The sequence below is a fragment of the Astatotilapia calliptera genome, chromosome 7, assembly GCF_964374335.1.
Source record: "Astatotilapia calliptera chromosome 7, fAstCal68.1, whole genome shotgun sequence".
Classification (NCBI taxonomy): Eukaryota; Metazoa; Chordata; class Actinopteri; order Cichliformes; family Cichlidae; genus Astatotilapia; species Astatotilapia calliptera.
The window spans coordinates 31,487,124-31,504,367 of NC_137428.1; the positions used below are offsets into that span (position 1 = coordinate 31,487,124).

General features: G+C 43.8%; 2 long non-coding RNA genes across 2 annotated transcripts; both read left to right on the forward strand.

Annotated features, from left to right (window-relative positions):
• The first annotated feature begins 4,026 nt into the window (after window positions 1-4,026).
• LOC145430065 (uncharacterized) lies at window positions 4,027-4,418 on the forward strand. Its single transcript, XR_013910469.1, has 2 exons — window positions 4,027-4,168; window positions 4,253-4,418. It is a non-coding gene; the product is annotated as an uncharacterized LOC145430065 (long non-coding RNA).
• Window positions 4,419-8,816: 4,398 nt separating this feature from the next.
• On the forward strand, window positions 8,817-9,208 carry LOC113025949 (uncharacterized). Its single transcript, XR_003272850.2, has 2 exons — window positions 8,817-8,958; window positions 9,043-9,208. It is a non-coding gene; the product is annotated as an uncharacterized LOC113025949 (long non-coding RNA).
• Window positions 9,209-17,244: the final 8,036 nt, after the last annotated feature.

Below are 17,244 nucleotides of genomic sequence, written 5' to 3' on the forward strand. Positions count from 1 at the left end.
AGCCCGGTGAGCTCAAGAGAGCCCTGAAGCTTTGATGGTGTTTAGTATTAATACCTACCTCACTCTGAGAGCAAGAAAAACAGAGTGTGAAAAACAACAGATACACAGTAAGAAACAATGTGTATGGAGGATGAAATAATTGAAATATGAAACAAGAAAATAATTGTGGAGGCACAAACTTTGAATGACAGTGAAATATTCTATCCTTCACAATTGTGGAGAAGTTAATATGATCCACAATTGGGTTGGGACTTTTAAGAGTTACATTCTCACATGCTGTGTCTAACAGGTCACAATGGGATGTTGAAAGACCCCACTCTTATTCTATTCTAAGTGTAAATAAGCGTACTGGTAAAAAAAAATGTACTTAACTCAGAGAGGTCATACTTGGTGTTGCAAAGATAACAAAGATGAAGTCAAAATGACTGAATAGCTTGTAGAACAACAGAAAGTCAAAGTATTTTTTTAATATGATTTTATCAGTGTTTTACATAATGTGCAGGATTTTTGGCCATTTTTTTTCTTAACAGTGTTCAATTTAGAGAGGTTTGTGGGAACTTTCTTAAAGTACCTCCACTTCATTTTTAATTGGTTGAGGTCTGGACATTAACCGGGCCATTACAACACCTTGATTCTTTCTTTGTTTTAGCCATTCTTTTGTATAATTCTTGGTGTACTTTGGATTATTGACCCAGTTTCAGCCATGTTTTAGCTGTCAGTTAAATGTCCTCACATTTCACTTTTCAATCAATCTTCAATCAACTCATTAACGCCAAGGTGCCCAGGTCCTCTGGCAGCGAAACAAGCCCAATCATTCCTCCTCCACCATTGTGCCTAACAGTTGGTTTGAGGTTTCTGTGCTGGCATGCTCTGTTTGGTTTTCTGTGCTTTATGGCCAAACATTTTCACTTTGGTCCTCGTCTGTCCAAAGGACATTGTTCCAGAAGTCTCAGTGGTTTGTTCAGATACAATTTTGCAAACTTAAGCTATGCTGCTGTGTTTTGTTTTATTTTTGCTGTACGGAGAAGATGCGTTTCCTGGCAACTTTTACAAAAAAACCCATACTTGTTCTGCTTTTTCCCAGTTTCTATTCTTATGAACTTTAACATGTAACACGTTAAAGATCATAAGTTCATAAGGCCTGTTGAGCCTGAGATGCAGCTCTTCAATTTTTTGTAGTTCCTCTGAGCATAGCATAATCTAACCTTGGGTTGAGTTTTCTTGGACTTACTATAAACCGCTTGGAATACTGATAACTATCTTGAATGTTCCCCACTTGAATAATGGACTTTAAAGTGTTTGGAATTGCATAACCCTTTCCAGACTGATAGGCAGCAACAATTGTTTCTAAGATCACTGCAGATGTCTTTCCTCCTTGTCAATTTGCTAAAACATCTGAATGCTCCAGTCAAGCAAACTGACAAAATGTCAGCTTTTAGAGAGATGGGCACATTTGCTGATGATCTAATTATCAAGTATATTTGATCATCAGCACCTGACTGCTACTCACCCTTTCATTTCCTATGGACGAAGTAATGGTGTACTTAATTTGTCACAGACTACTTCAGCATTTTTGCTTACTTTTAATACCTGCTGATTTTTATTATGTCCTGATATGTAAAATCTAAGAACTGAAAGACGTTTACTTTCTTCCTACTATATATGTTGTAGGAAGAAAGTACATGCTTGATGTGTATATGCTTGATATTTATAAGAAATAGCCAAACACTTCTGAATTGTCAGTTCTGAAGCTGATCCCTTCAAGTCTGTTTCTTTTTCTATTTTCTAATCTAGTCTTCTTCTATTATAGCTTAATTTACAACAGGCCATAGCTCAAAGTGACTCAAGTTAGATGACTTTTTTTATGCAGTTTTCATTGAGCATGAAGTGAGCATATGACAGGAAACCTGAGAGTACTAGCAAGTCATTCACACCAAGAATGGAGATGAAATAGCTGGAAATTCATGTCCAATAACACAACTGTGGGAACTCACAGTCTATTGCTTCACTCTTTAACAGCCTTAGCGAACTCAATAATCTGCAGAGTATGGGTTACTTAGTAGGGCAGCTAGAAAAACTCTTCCAAATACTGGTTAGGTGACAGATTACCCTTCAACACTAAATATAACATATAACCTGTTTTTATGCCGTTCATACCTACCTTAAACTTTGATTACCCTGAACCACTGTGCCACATCCAATATATGTACAGTAAATATATCAACACCAGAAAGACTACATTGGCCTTTTGTCAAAAAGTATGAGGAGAGTATGGGAACTTACTAAGAACTGCACACAGTCTCACACATAGACTATTTTCTGTTCTTTTATAAATCCATTGAACATATTTACATTTAATAATTTGGACTAAAACATACAAAACACTTGACATTTTATGCTTTTATTAGAAACATAGCTTGCAATCTTGCAGCACACACTATGTCATAGAAATTTTGTAATAGAGACACATCTGGATGTCAGCTAGCATATTACTTTGGAAACCAAGCAGGTGATGGCGATGCATTTACATATTTATCATTTCATTTCTGCTTTGAATATTTCCTCTCCCCACAAACTTTCTCTCTTACTGTCTCTTTTTTTTTCTCCTCACACAAACAAGTACACACAACACACACACACACCTACACACACAGAGCTTTAATTATGAAAAATACACACCAAATCATCATGTGTAGTCCTAAAGAAGGGGAGAAAAGACCTTTGTTGAGTTTTAGAGACAGGATTTGATGTAAAAAAAAAGAAAAAAGAAATTAAATGACAAGCAGTAAGTAGGCCAAATATTGGCTCACTTTAAACCATAGCATAAAGCATTTTCTTGGTGACCAAAAAGGGGATATGCTTAAAGGCTGCAGTAATGGAACTGCTGGCTTTAGCTGGTACCTCTTTCAGAGTCTCATATACTCATGTACTGTACATTCTGCAGTACATAGACCTTTTACTTTTAAATAATTTAAACCTTTTAAAAAATGAAACAATGTAAGCAGAAATGTCAGGAGAAAAAAAAACTCACAAATCTTCAGATAATTCAGAAGAAAGAATTACTGGTTGGCAAAAAAAAGCATGTACAAATCATTTATTATTCATTAATTATTCATTACTGGAAATTTATGTTACAAAATGAAGGTGGATTTGTAGCATCTTGCTTAATGTATTCTGTGATCCAATGTAGAGTTTACCTTCTGAGTTTAATATGTCACCTATAATAAGCTACAATTCTATAAAAGTAATTTAGCTTCAGTGATTTTCTGTTGTGATGGAGCAACAGTTCAGTGCCCATACTGGAAATTAAAAAATGAGCTTCAGTTAGAGCTGGGACTGTAAACAGTTGTGCATAATCAGATACTTCCTCTTGGGCTTTTAGCTGATTAGGCATTGTAAAACACTGTCTGTTTTCAGCTTTTAGAACCTCCATCTGTTATAATAGTAAACTGACACTCTCTTAGTTTTGACAGAAGATCTATCACAGTTTTCTACCTGGGAAGAGCTGCAGGTGTGGGTACGCGTTTCCCTCTCTCATTCCCTATCTCTCTTGCTCATCTCGCTCTCTCCTGAACTTGGCAGGAGATCGATTTCCTTCCTGAGGCGAAGTGTTCAGATGACTGATGCTCAGAACAGCGGAGAGCACGGCACACCCATCAGTTCTAACACCAAAGCACTGTTGACAGGATCCTAAGATCTGCAGCCTCAGAACTGATGAGGCAGCAGAAAGCAGAACAGGCAAGTACTACACTATCAAGAGCAGACAGGTAGAGCAGAAAAGGAAAAAAACAAAACAAACATATTTAAAACAGGCGGCACCATTCTGCACCAAAGTTTTGGGACTATATTAACATTGTGTGGTAGTGTACATCCTAATTTATTAAATTTAAGTACATAAACAAGGAATCACTGAAATCCAAAAAGTCTCTAAGGGGTCTCTTTCCTAGTTTCTCTTGTTTTTGTCATGGTCCCCGTGCCTGCCCAGCCGGCCTCACAAGGCTACACTTGTGTTTTTTTTCTCTTTCTCCCCCTATCTCTCTGCCTGGGCGGAGCTCACAGCTGGCTCCCGCCCTTGGCTCTCACAGCTGTTGGCGATCAGCTGATTATCCGTCTTCTATTTGAGGCTGGGTCACAGATCCTCTCATCGCGGGATGATTGCGCTACTGACGTTAGTCTACCTTTCCAGCTCCCGTGGTCTTACACCTTTATGCCTTCGTGATTTGTGAGTGATTTCTCCCTTTCCCTGTTCCAGCTTATCTTCCCGGACCTGTGACCTCCCCGCGGTACGAACGTGTGTGAGGACGTGAGCGAGCGTGAGAGAGAGAGTGCCTTCCCCTAATCCCCTGGAACCCTGAATTTCCCGTCACTGTATATATTATTGCACGGGTGTGTAAATAAATCGTGTTCTGAGACATCAACCTGCTCTGCGCTTGAGTCCCTGCTTTCAGCTCGTGACAGAATCATCCCGCCAGGAAATGGACTCTGCAGACTCGGCGGCCTCCACTCCCACTCTCGCCACCCTGGCCGCAATGCTGGAGCGACACGAACAGATGTTTGTTCATCTCCGTGGCGAGCTCGCTGCTCTCACGCAGGCTGTGGCCCAACGAACACCCCTGCCGGCAATTCCACCTGCCGCCGCTCCTCTCCAGGAAGCCTCGGCCTCAGCAGTAAGTGCCACACCTCCTGCTTCTTCACTTACCCAAGCTAACAGATTTCTACCCACACCGAAAGCTTTCTCCGGAGAAATTGATAAATGTGCTGGCTTCCTCACTCAATGTGCCCTTCAGTTTCGTCAGCAACCGCAAGCTTTTGCTAACGATGGTGCTAAGATTGCATATATAGTTCAACTACTCCGGGATCGGGCTCTGATTTGGGCTCAAGCTGTGCTTCACGCCAACCCTGACATAACGTATTCTGACTTTTTGGATAAGTTCAAAGGCGTCTTCGATAGAAAATCCACCATGCTCACAGCCGGCCAGCGCCTGCTCGCGCTCAAACAAGGCAAGCGGAGTTTGGCTGATTTCTCTATTGACTTCTTCACCTTAGCTGAACAGACAGAGTGGGGGGAGGAGGCTTTAAAGAGTACTTTGCTTTCTAATGTTAACGAAGACATAAAGAAAGAACTGATGCTTCGTGAACTGCCTTCTTCCCTAGACGCGCTTATGACCCTGTGCGTTCGGCTGGATGACAGAGTACGTGCACACCGGAGCGCGCACACACGGACGGGACAGGAATCACTGGATTATCACGGGGCCTCTCGACTCTGACGCCGGTGATGAGGAGGAGCCCATGCAGCTTGGACACTCGCGGCTAACGCCTGCAGAGCGCCAGCGCCGTCTGGCCGCCGGTGAGTGCGTCTATTGTGGCCGTAAGGGTCACTCTGTCTCCTCGTGCCCGACGCTGGCAAAAGGGCGCGCTCGCCAGTGATTGAGAGGGTGCTGGTGGGCGATCTGTCTAGTAAAAACCCTCTCCCCAGACTTCTCTTACCGGCCAAACTTCAAGTACAATCTGTTTTTCACTCGCTTTCAGTACTCATTGACTCTGGGGATGAGCAGAACTTTATTGACACCTCGCTCGCCGCCAAGCTGAACATCGCTTTGGAGCCCTTGTCACGCCCTCTCCGCGTGCACGCGCTCTCTGGTCACCGCCTGCCCGATATCACTCATGTCTCGGAATTCCTTTCGTTGTCTCTCTCGGGCAATCACACGGAGAGGATTTGTTTTTTTGCATTCACGGCTCCACTCACTCCGCTGGTTCTCGGTCACCCCTGGCTTGTGCTCCATAACCCGCACATTGACTGGGAGAAGGGTGACGTCCTGGGTTGGAGTGTTAATTGTCACATGTCCTGCCTTCGGGCGGCCACGGCGCCCATTCCGCTTCTGCCCTCTGGTTCGCCGTCCGACCCCCCAGATCTTTCGGCGGTTCCGCGGGTCTATCATGACCTGCGTGGCGTGTTCTGCAAGGATCGGGCGCGGTCCCTTCCCCCCCACCGCCCGTATGACTGCGCTATCGATCTCCTTCCGGGGGCTCCGTTGCCGTCTAGCCGCCTGTACAGCCTCTCCCAGCCGGAGCGGGTCGCTATGGAGCGTTACATCTCTGAGTCGCTCGCTACGGGCTTGATCCGTCCCTCCTCCTCCCCGGTTGCGGCTGGGTTCTTCTTCGTGGACAAGAAGGACGGTTCGTTGCGCCCGTGTATCGACTTTCGGGGCCTTAACCTGATCACTGTCAAGAACAAGTATCCTTTGCCGCTGCTTTCCTCTGCTTTTGAGCTGCTCCAGGGCATGACTGTTTTTACTAAGCTGGACCTGCACAACGCCTACCACCTGGTTCGCATCCGGGAGGGGGATGAGTGGAAGACGGCCTTCAATACTCACCAGGGGCACTTTGAGTACCTTGTTATGCCCTTCGGCCTCACCAACGCTCCCGCTGTTTTTCAGACCATGGTGAACGAGGTGCTTCGTGACTTTGTTAATCGCTGTGTCTTTGTGTACTTGGATGATATTCTCATTTTTTCTAAGTCACTCGCGGAGCATCAGGTGCATGTGAGACAGGTCCTGCAACGCCTCTTGGAGAACCGGCTGTTTGTGAAGGGGGAGAAGTGTGTGTTCCACGCGCCTGCGGTGGCTTTCCTGGGCTATATAGTTGAGAACGGAAATCTACGTACCGACCCTGAGAAGGTGCGTGCGGTGGTTGAATGGCCAGTCCCTCCTAATCGCCGCCAACTGCAACGTTTTCTGGGATTCGCTAATTTCTACAGGAGATTCATTCGCGATTTCAGTAAGATCTCTCTCCCTCTCACTAGACTCACCTCTCCGAAGGTTCCTTTTCTGTGGGACCCTGCCGCTCAGCGAGCCTTCGTCCAGCTCAAGGAGAGGTTTTCCTCAGCGCCCATCCTCCGGCAGCCGGACCTCACAAGGCAGTTCGTGGTGGAGGTTGACGCTTCTGACTCCGGGGTGGGGGCGGTTCTCTCACAACAGGAGGACGGTAAGCTTCACCCGTGTGCTTTCTTCTCTCGCCGTCTCTCACCCGCAGAAAGCAATTACAACGTCGGGGATCGGGAACTCTTGGCCATAAAACTCGCCTTGGAGGAATGGAGACATTGGCTGGAGGGGACTGCTCACCCATTCATTGTTTGGACGGATCACAAGAACCTGGAGTACATCCGTTCGGCCAGACGCCTCAGTTCTCGGCAAGCCAGGTGGGCATTGTTCTTCGCTCGCTTTGATTTCACCATCACTTACAGGCCCGGATCTCGCAACGTGAAACCGGATGCCCTGTCCCGGCAGTTTTCCACCACGGAGGAGGAGTCGGTACCCGAACCAGTTCTGCCGGCGGCCTGGGTGGTTGGAGCCGTTTCCTGGGAGATTGAATCCCTCATTCAGGAGGCACAAGAGACTGAACCGGATCCTGGGACCGGCCCTACGGGCCGCCTCTTCGTCCCCTCGGCGGTCCGCTCCCAGGTACTCCAGTGGGCTCACACTGCCCGTTTCTCATGCCACCCCGGGGTCTTCCGTACCCTGTCCTTCCTTCGACGCTACTTCTGGTGGCCCACCATGGCGAGGGACGCCAGGGAGTTTGTGACCGCCTGCCCCGCCTGCGCCCAGAACAAGCGGTCAAACCAACCTCCGTCGGGCCATCTTCTACCTCTCCCTACGCCGGCTCGACCATGGTCACACATCGCGCTGGACTTCATCACTGGACTGCCTCCTTCTGCAGGTTACACCGCCATACTAACTATCATCGACCGTTTCTCTAAGGCCGCACACTTTGTCGCCCTTCCTAAACTCCCTACGGCTCTGGAGACGGCTCGGCTCCTCGCCTCACATGTGTTCAGGCTCCACGGGATCCCCGAGGACATCGTCTCAGACAGGGGACCACAGTTCACTTCCCGAGTTTGGAAGGAGTTTTGCACCGCATTGGGGGCCAAGGTCAGCCTCTCTTCCGGTTTCCACCCACAGAGCAACGGACAGTCCGAACGGGCTAACCAGGAGTTGGAAGCTGCCCTCCGGTGTGTTGCCTCCCACAATCAATCAACCTGGAGTGAACAGCTGCCATGGATCGAGTACGCCCACAACAGCCACGCCTCCGCCGCCACGGGCAGGTCACCCTTTGAGGCATCCCTGGGCTACCAACCACCCCTGCTCCCAGCTGTCGAAGGTGCGCACTCTGTCCCCTCTGTTCAGGCTCACCTCCGCAGGTGCCGCCGGGCCTGGCGTGCTACTCGGGCCGCTCTACTCCGCACTAAGGAGCGCAACAAAGCCCTCGCTGACCGTCACCGGACACCGGCCCCTGAATACTCCATCGGTCAACAGGTATGGCTGTCTACCCGTTTTGTGCTGTTGCGGACGGAGTCTAAGAAGCTGTCACCTCAGTTCATTGGCCCCTTTCCCATAGACTCCATTGTCAACCCTGTGTCCGTTCGCCTCAAGCTGCCTCGTACCATGCGGATTCACAATGTTTTCCATGTGTCCCAGGTCAAGCCGGTGCTCTCCAGCCCGCTGTGTCCTCCTGCCAGGCCCCCGCCGCCCCCCCGGCTTGTGGGTGGTCAGCTGGTCTATGACATCTCCCGCATCATGGACTCCCGGCGCCGGGGCAGGGGTTTTCAGTACCTGGTGGATTGGGAGGGCTACGGGCTAGAGGAACGTTCCTGGGTGCCTCGGGCGGCTATTCTGGACAGGAATATGCTTCGGGACTTCCATCGCAGGCATCCAGGTAAGCCTGGTGGGTCGCCTGCGTTGAGGGGGGGGTACTGTCATGGTCCCCGTGCCTGCCCAGCCGGCCTCACAAGGCTACACTTGTGTTTTTTTTCTCTTTCTCCCCCTATCTCTCTGCCTGGGCGGAGCTCACAGCTGGCTCCCGCCCTTGGCTCTCACAGCTGTTGGCGATCAGCTGATTATCCGTCTTCTATTTGAGGCTGGGTCACAGATCCTCTCATCGCGGGATGATTGCGCTACTGACGTTAGTCTACCTTTCCAGCTCCCGTGGTCTTACACCTTTATGCCTTCGTGATTTGTGAGTGATTTCTCCCTTTCCCTGTTCCAGCTTATCTTCCCGGACCTGTGACCTCCCCGCGGTACGAACGTGTGTGAGGACGTGAGCGAGCGTGAGAGAGAGAGTGCCTTCCCCTAATCCCCTGGAACCCTGAATTTCCCGTCACTGTATATATTATTGCACGGGTGTGTAAATAAATCGTGTTCTGAGACATCAACCTGCTCTGCGCTTGAGTCCCTGCTTTCAGCTCGTGACAGTTTTTAATAATTACCAAGCAACGTAATGGTCTCATTTATTCCTGGTATTAACAACCCCTAAGTACAATGCATTATCAAAAAGTTGTGGAAATGGGTCGAAAAAAATCTAAATCCTCACCTCAGTGAAATTTTGCCAATCTTCCATTCAAGATAATCTTTTTGCGCACCTCACTTGGAGTCTCAGTGTTCTATCCTTTTGAACTCAAGGTTCCAGTGTGCTTTTCATTTTTAAGAAGTGGCGAAGTTAGATGAATGCATCTGCAAAGTAGGGCTGGTAGAGTGCAAAGATTTGGATAGTGTGGCCAAACAAAATCTTGCATTTCTTTCTTTTTTTATGCACTGGTATGGTGGAAGTTACTACACTGACAAAACTCCTATCTTGAGGAGAAATTCACAGTGCATAACCTGGTGACAACCAACACCGTGGTCTGGCTGCTCACCTGGTCAGTGTTTTTAGGCTTGAAAACTGTGGGTTCCTCACCTGAAACCTTTTGAAAAAGCCCTGGTCATAGATGGAGCCCCAGGTCTCATTACTCCCATTACATTACTCATTATATAATTCTTCATAGGTAACGCTGAATTTATTTGACAAAAGCTCTCTCAAATTAATAGTCTGCATATGAGCCTTTTACCAGAGCTTTTTGACATTTTCAACACCTAATGTTGTATTTATTATATAATTTATGGGACCTTTGTGCACACCCATTGTTAACATATGCTCTGATTTTCTTGTGCTGTTTCCTCTGAGTTATACATTTGTTTTAAAACAGAATTCTTCCTCAAGCAAAAAAGAAAAGTTCTCAAAGATTATGGATTCTGCTAGATAAAGAATATCACATTAATTAATGGATAGATACACATAATATCTTGATATAAAATCTGAAAAACAAAAACAGTGTTTTACTGAGTATGTTACACTAAGTACAAACAATAGAAACTGCATGCATATGGAAGCAAAAGTATAATACAGCAAGGAATCAAAATGCATTCCTGATTTTGCAAAAGCCCTGTTATCAGCAGACAGGCAACACTGGAGATATAAAGCCACAACAGTGGAAACCTCAGTTACACCCAGCCTGGTGGTTCATTATGGGAAATGTGTTCCAACCAGAATGTGCTACATAAGCAAAACATATCTAATCTGACTGTAAAAAGTCAACTCTAAAACTTTGGTCATAACAGCATCAGTTAGGGTTAAAGTAATTAATGATTAAATAAATGATGACACTTGTGACCCCAGAACTATGAATAACTGTGAATACTATGTTCATTTTAATATAGTATCATATGACTAATAAGATATATTATTGACAGATATGCAAGCTGATGGATGGATAGATGGATGGATGGATAGATAGATACTTACTACTGGTAAAAAAAAAAAAGTTTTAGGCCTTTTTCAGGGAACACAAAATGGGTTGACAATTTAAAGTTTGCAAAAATGGAGGTTGATCAAGCCTTGAAAGCTGGTGCTACGAATTCCTACAGGTGTTCCAACTTTTCTGGATTACTTACAAGCCCCTCTGTCTGCATAAAAACAGTGTTGGAACACGCTGTGGTACCATACCCTCGTGAGCATCAGTTAAACAGTACTGTACTGCAGAAAGAAGTGTGTTACTACAAAAATGGTGAGAAAAAGGAAATTAACAATGGAAGAGAGACAGACCATCATAACACTTAAAATGTTGGTCTTTCCTACAGAGAAATTGCAAAGAAAGTCAAGGTGTCAGTGAGTACAGTTTCCTTCACTATCAAAAGGCACTCCGAAATTGGGACAAACTCTGACAGGAAGAGGTTTGAATTAGAGGGCAAGTTTCTGAGAGTTAACAGCTTGCGTGCACAGTAGGCAAGTGTCAGTTTCAACTGTGAGGAGAAGACTTTGAGCTGCAGGTTTGACAGGGCGAGTTGCAGCAAGAAAGCCATTGCTAAGACGTCAGAACAAGACAAAGAGGCTTGCCTGGGCCATAAAACACTGCTGTTGGATTACTGAAGACTAGGCGAAGGTATTATGGACTGATGAATCAAAATTTTACATCTTTGGTTAATCAAGCAGAATCTTAGTACTCCATCGAGTGGGTGAAAGGATGGTTCCACAGTGTGTGGCATCAACTGTCAAACATGGGAGAGGAAGTGTGATGGCTGTTTTGATGGATCCAGGGTCGGGGACTTGTACAGAGTGAGAGGTGCCCTGAACCAAAACGTCTACCACAGCATTCTGCAGCACCATGCAATACCCTCTGGTATGTGACTAGTTCATCAGGGGTTCATCCTACAGCAAGATAATGACCCAAAACATAAGTACAAGCTTTGCCAGAACCACCTCAGGAAAAAAGAACAAGATAGTAAGCTTGAACACATGGAGTGGCCAGCACAGACCCCATTAAGTTGGTTTGGGATGAACTGGACAGAAGAGTCAAAGCAAAGCAACTGACAAGTGCCACACATTTATAGCCTGTTTCAGTTTAAGCATTTCTTTTCGATAAATTGCATGCTCAAAAAATGTTTTGTCTCACTCCCATTTCTCTTTGTTGCATGTTGAAGGTGTACTTGGAACCTTCTTAAGATCCAACCATGCAAAATATGTTTTGCCTTTTTTCAAGTGGTCTACTTTTGATCGGGACTGTATTTAGTTTTTATATTTAATTTGAGATAGAATAAAATATTAGCAACCTCCAAATCTGATAAGTGGCTAGTAAGTCCATTTTAATATACCTGTTCAGCTTCAGTCTGAGCATTGGATCCTTCAGTGTTGGTTATGTAAAAAGGATCATTACCCATGAGAGTGGGAGACTAAATTGTCCAATATTTATGCAATAGTCTTGCAGGTGCAAATTAAATGATTGACAGTTGCAAAAATTCTTTACTTGCATCCTCTTCCATAAACATCATTTTTGCCATTTATACTTGACACTAGTTACACATTTGGCTTCAGACATGTTATTTGATGAAATCGATGTAGAGTCTTTCAGACAATATACACAGTACTGTTTGATACTTGGAGAACAATTTACAATAAGCAGGAATTGTAATTATTTCAATATATGCTATGCTACTAAACCATGTGTAGAGTGGAACCAACTACACGCAGTTGCCAAGTTTGTGATCTAAGCATGTAAATATCTAGTGGAGCATCAAGCAATTTTAAAGTGTAAATCTTATTTAAATAAAATTAAATAATGCACTCTCCATTGATGGCATTGCTGACCTCTTTATGGCAGAGATTTTTTTTTCTGTGATGACATGCATATAAAAACATATTTAAGAGCAGGGATGTATAGAAATTTCTTCTGCATGCAAACATATATGCCAAACCTCATTGTGTAAATTCTCTGTATGTGTGTCGTGTGCAAATGTGACTTTGTGTGCATGGTGTTCATTGAAAAGTGTGACTGAGGAGAGTCTTTAGTGAGTGTGCCCACCTCTCACCAGCCATCCTTCACTCACACAGCTAGACTATTTATGCCTTCCATTCATGAGTCATGAGAAAATACAATCAAGTATGTTTTTTTTTTTCTATTTTTAAGTATCTTAAAAAGCTGGGGAGGGTTTATAATGTGAATCAGTGTAAGTTTAATGCAGCACCTGCTTATTAAACGTAATGTCTTTAAATGTTAAAATCTTTTATGTTAAAAAACATTGCGAACCAGAAGTATCAGTCGTCTAATATGCTGTCAATGGCAGATTTATGTATAGAGTGTCAGTCTGTATAGTTAAAATGTGTTTAGTGTGTTTAGAATTTCCAATAAGCACTCAGTGCTGGTATGGGCTCAGAATCATCAGAATTGCATTTACATCCAGTCATTTTATCTTGTCAAATGTTGAGCTACTGTGCACATACTTGTAATGTAGAATGCTCAAAAATAAAAGTCTAGATTTTAGATAGTGAACTATAACATTCTGAACTTCATATCATACCTGGGCCATACAACATATTCTCACTCTCCACTTCCCATTATGTAACACTTGATCCATGAAGGTGCCCCTTGGGTGATATTGGTATTTGGTGTGTTGCAGCATTCAACCTATGTCAATTAATTTTTATAAATGAAATGTGAACACAGTGACTACAATGCTATAACTATGGTATGTTTGTGTTTCATTTACTCAGCCGTCCTGTTTTTTGTCATCACAGGTCAAAATTGACATTGTTTTGTGAAATATTTGCAAGTAATATATTCTACACAGCATTAATAATTTCTTTACTTCCACATTTTCTTAGTCCTTCCAATCTAAAGACGCTCTCCTTCCTAGTTTTAACAGATGAAACTTTGAACACCATCATTTTATTCATCTCTGAATGCAGTTCATTTTTCCTTCTAGAATGGATTTCACATCATTATGTCTTTCTTCCAGTAGGCAGTACCATGAGCCAAAAGAAAACTCTGTTTCACAGCCTCATTTTGTCTTGCTCTTGATTTGCTCTTTCCATGCTGAAAACTTTAACTTTCAACTAACTCTTCTCTTCATTTCTCCCCAACGCCCTCTTGCTATTAAAGTATTGCTGACTATTTTATACCCACTGCATACTATTTATATAGCTTTTCTTTTCTTCAGACATGCTGAATAATGAGTCTTTCTGTGTTCACATAGTCAATGGTATTTTAGCGTACCTTTCTCTTTCTCTCGTTTGGTGTAGTCTGGCAGGGTTTTGATCAAGAAGTATTTTTTTCTTCCCTAACATCACTGTAAGCTTAAGTGTGGATAATGGAAAATGCCAATAGAGGGTTTACACGGCCGTGCTCTGGTTAGTCCCATTGCCTAACAGTTAGAAAATCTGGAGTTCAAATCCACAAGCCTGAGGGTTTTTTCTTCTCTCCATGTCTGCAAGAGCTGCTCTCACACTCCAAAGACATGCATGTTAGGTTGTAAGTTTGAATGTGAGTGTGAATTGATTCCGTTCTCTCTGTGTTATCCCGGAAACAGATTGGTGACATGTCCAAGTTTCCCAATGAGAGCTAGGGTTGGCTTCAGCCCGAGCATGATAATGATCTGCAAATGCAAAAGAATATGGATTGATAGATGTATGGATGGATGAAAACTGACAAAAGCCCCCCAAAAATGAAGTACTTATCTAATAATAATCAAAGTGTTTTTATTGAGTTTTCAGAAAGCATATCATTCATACAGAAAAGCTCAAACTCAAGTGTAAGACAAAACTATACCCAGACAGAGAAAAAAGAAAAAAAAAAAAGGGGGGGGGGGGGGGGGAGTTGCCAGTTATGGAGTAGACGGAAACTCATCTTCAAAATAGGAAATGAAAGGCTGCCAGACCTTAAAGAATTTCTTGGTGTTGCCCTGTATAGTAAATCTGAGATGTTCTAATTTGAGGTGTGCCATCACCTCCTCCACCCAGCGTTTATGGGATGGCGGTGTTGCCTTTATCCAGTTAAATAGAATCAATCTCCTAGCCAACAATGAGGTGAATGCTATTGCCTTCCTCTTTGAGGCTGTTAGTTGAGTTTCCCTCTGTGCCACACCAAAGATGGCTGTCAGAGGCATTGGTTCCATATATTTATTATAAATGAATGAGAATGTTCTAAAGATGTTAGCCCAAAAGTCTTTCAGCCTGGAACAAGACCAGAACATGTGGCATAAGTTGGCAGGCACCTGTTTACGAAGTACTTATCTAGAGCTGTAAATATATTTTATATTGTTCATATCTAAAATAATATTAGTCTATTGGACACTGTGTTTAGACTTCAGACTGTAAGCTCTTTACCCTACCCCACAAGTTTTCCCACCGAACATGATTTTTCCTTAAATTGTCTAATTTCACCTTGAAATATATACGTATGTCCTTAGTTTTAGTGTTGGATTTAGTTTAGCTTTGTTACGATACAAACATACATTATATATGTATATATATATATATATATATATATATATATATATATATATGTATATATATATATATATATATATATATGTGTGTGTGTGTGTGTGTGTGTGTGTGTGAGAGAGTGTATGTGTGTGTTTCTATGACTGTTTGTCATAGAAATGGAATATATTAAAAAATAAATAAAATATTCAGTGGTGTTAAAATGCCAGAAAAATACTGAAATAGAGCACTTTGATTTTGCCAAAATGGGAGAGAAAGAGAATCACTTTTGTTTGATACGGCTTTCTTTTGATGTAGAGGATCCATTTAGCAATGGATTTTCTTGTCTTTTGTCCGGGAAGGCAAACATGTTCTGTCACTTTTCATTCTGTCCTATTTTATTTCTGTGAAGGAGGCTTTTCCAGTGTGGCTGTTTTGCACATCGTCGAGTTACTTTTTTTTTTCCTTTCCTGAAAGAAAATGAGTGAATATTGCTTAGTATAACAGTCTTTATGGATGAGCAGGCATGCTTTTAGTAGTGGTAAGATCACAATTCCCATTGTGCCTGATTGTAATAATATGGAACCCTTTTAATATTTTTCCAGATACGAATTGAAAATACAGTAAACTGGTTTGGAAAGTAGATTTTGAACATTACTTGAATTATCTATTTTTTGTGTGCTCCATCCGTACTTTACTGTTTCTCTAAGTGTGGATTACTGAAACGGTAAAATAAGCAGAGCTCTCCACATCCATCCTCTCACCTGAGGCATCTAAGAGCAGTGTTGGGGAGTAACGCAATACATGTACCGCCGTTACGTATTTAAAATACAAAATATAAGTACTGTATTCTGTTACACTTACCTTTTAAAGAGGTGGTATTCAGAATACAGTTACTGTGTCGGTGTGTTGGTGGTTCTTTGTGTCTGGGGGTGGGCGTCCGGGTACACACCGGCTCACTCCTTGGCGGCCGCTTGTCGGGGCCTGGGGCCTGGGGCTCGTTCGGGCCCCTTTGGAGGTGGGGTGCCCCCGGCCTCTCGGCCTGGGGCTCGGTCACTCAGGCACAGCTGGGGGCCGGCGGAGCTCACGGGCGCGTCACTGCAACTCCCCCTGACTTCTGCTCCGCGGCTGCTGGGCGAGCCCTCATCTGGGACTCTCCTCAGCTCTTACTGGAACAGTGGCGCGGCTGCCCCTCTGTTGGTCTTCCATGGTCTCTTGTGTTCTGGGGGCCTCTGGATGTCTGGAGTTTTGATCTCCTCCATACCCGCTTCACACCCTGGAGGACGGGGCTGTGGCCCCCCCACACTCCCTAGCAGATCATTACATGGAGAAACCTTTGGAATGCAAGCATGCTGATCCACACAGGTATGCACACATGGGTATTCACAGACGCGGACTACAGCTTTCTTGGCTGCTGCCTCAAAGCACACTGTGCGCTGTCTATCTTGCGTGCTGCACAATATCGTTTATTACTTAGTAAATACTGATATCTATGACTAGCTGGTTTATTGTGATGGTGCTTTGTTTTCTCTATTATTATGTTGCTCTTTGTTGTTTGCTGTCTCCTCTGTTTGTTTTTTTTGTTTGTTTTTTTTTTCTCCATACAGGTGACCCAGGAGTTCTTTTTTTTTTTTTCTCTCTCTTCCCCCCCCCTCTCACCGTCTCTTCTCCCCTTTGGTTTTCTTTCTTTCTCTCCCCCTCTTTCTCTCATTCATTCCCCCTGTCCTATTTATAAAAAAAAAAAAAAGAAAAAAAAAAAAAAAAAAGACAAAGGATGAACTGAAGCTCTGCCATCACGTAATGTCGCATACTGCTGTTTCTGATGTCATTTAAAAAAAAAACAAAAAAAAACAGAATACAGTTACTTTGTTGAAATAAAGGGATTACACGGCGGCCATTTCCTGTTTCATATGTTAGGCTATGCCCTCTATATTTTTGGTAATTCCACGCTGGTGGAAACCCAAACAGCACACGCATTAAGAGGCTCAAACGCCTGTGTCTTAATCTCACGTCTCATAATGACGTGAAGAAATATTTTTTTAAAAGATTTAATATGAAGGCAAAGAATGTAGCCTCATGGGCAGTGTAGTCCGTGCCGCCGGGAGAATGGACTGCCATACACGTTATGTGTCTGTGAGCACCAGGGAGGGAGAAAAAGGAGAGTGGAAAAGTAAGAGT